We start from the raw sequence: 1,850 nt of genomic DNA, 5'->3' as shown, positions 1-1,850 counted from the left end.
AGATCGTTTCCACTTGACGTCATTAAATTCTAAAAATTTTCCCGCGCTGCCATGAAGATAATCTAGATTTAAATCTTTTCACAACTTTTTAGAGCCGTAGAGTATTTCGTTTTGAAAATACAGCATTTTTAATTTCCGATTTTCGCCTTGCCTGATTGTTTCGTTCTTGGCTTCTTTGTTGGAAAAAAGGCCTTTCCTTTTCAGACCTCTCAACCCCAAAAGACCAAAAACCTGGAGATTTATCGACGGCGTCAAAAAGAATTATAACTACAATCTTGGACAGAATAAAATGGAACAGAAATGCCCCCTCTCCCCAAATCAAGGATGAAGGTACGTGAAGGCCAAAACGCGCCATTTTCCCATCACTGATTTTGGGGGGAGGGGTGGTCTCAATGTTCCATTTAATTTGTCCAAGATTAAAGTTCATCAAAATAAAGTTTTCGTTTCTCGTGAAGAACATTTGGAAGTGATAAAGAGGCAAGGTCATTCAGACGGTCTTGCTATTATATTCTTTCTTAATATATTCGATTCGCCATGGCAGATTTAACAAATACAGCGTATATGATAGGAAATGAATGTGGTTAGTGCTGAGCCAATTAAAAAAAAATTACCAAAGTTATTAAATCATTTTTACATGAAAGAAATGAAAGATTTAAGCAGGGTGGGGTAGATGTATTCCATCGGCCTGTGAATCTCTTTACCGTGAGATTTTTGTGCCTCATCGTGAGACCGTGGGTTTACAGTTGCAACGTTTCATTGTGTCGATGCCTAATCTTTAACAGTTCATGAGTGTACCATTTTGGTGTAGCATTTGGCGCCTCCATACAAAGCTCTTAAAAGTTTCCTTAGACGTTTCGGCCAATAACTAAAAAATGATGTACCACACAGACTTGAGACTTTGAACAGTTGTTTATGTATTAATACTTTATAACTTTCGTTTTCTTGGCCTTTTCCATTGAATGGTTTAGCGTTTATTTTTTGTTGCGTGACAGTGAAAACAATCTATCGCCGGCACGTACTTCAAGTCACTTTCCACTCTCGCTCGCAACGAAACGATACTGCACTTCGATTAAATAGCTTTAGTCTTCAAAATGGAAAGTGCTGTTGAAGCAAGCAACAAATTCTGTGTGGATCTTTACAGACATCTTCAAAGTGACGACAAGTTCCAGGGAAAAAAATTAAACCTTTTCTATTCATAAGAAAGGTCTCCATTGAGAAGGACTTCCTCAAAACAAACTTCAATCTGAAGAAAAAGTATTTCTTGCCGTCCTTCAAGAGTTAAACGCCAAGGGCAATGAACTGCGGCCTGCGAATCGATTTTTTGTTCAGAAGGATTTCAACTTGGTAAAAGATTTCGTCAAGGGAACAAAAGAGTTCTGCGGTGCTGAGATAGCTTTGGTTGATTATGAGAAAATGCCGAGGGTGCTCGAAGAGGACCTCTGTGGTATTGCTCTGTTAACACAAAATATTGTAGAACATCAGGGTTAGGGTTAGTGGAATAAGAGAGCCCAAAAACTCGGCAAAAAGAGCCATATTTGCGTGACTGGTAAACAGACTTTGCGTGACTTCTCATTCGAAACCCGTTTTAAGGACGGTGCCTGCTAATTCAAAGGTATGTTTGCGCGGTTTACTGAATATGCGGGAAAAGCAGATCTTAATAAGTGTTATTGAAATACAAAAAGAAAATTGGGCGTAACCACGCATTTTTCGAAGATAATTAATCAACAATATTAGTAAAAAGCTTTAAAATACAAAGAATTGTATAGCGTTCTTTTGAACCGCGCAAAAATATCCCTGTATTAGCCATAACAGGAAATCCGAGTATCTCGAGATACGCAGAACGTATGCGC

Source organism: Montipora capricornis, chromosome 13 (assembly GCF_036669925.1).
Source record: "Montipora capricornis isolate CH-2021 chromosome 13, ASM3666992v2, whole genome shotgun sequence".
In the NCBI taxonomy this organism is placed as follows: Eukaryota; Metazoa; Cnidaria; class Anthozoa; order Scleractinia; family Acroporidae; genus Montipora; species Montipora capricornis.
This window is presented reverse-complemented; position numbering follows the sequence as displayed.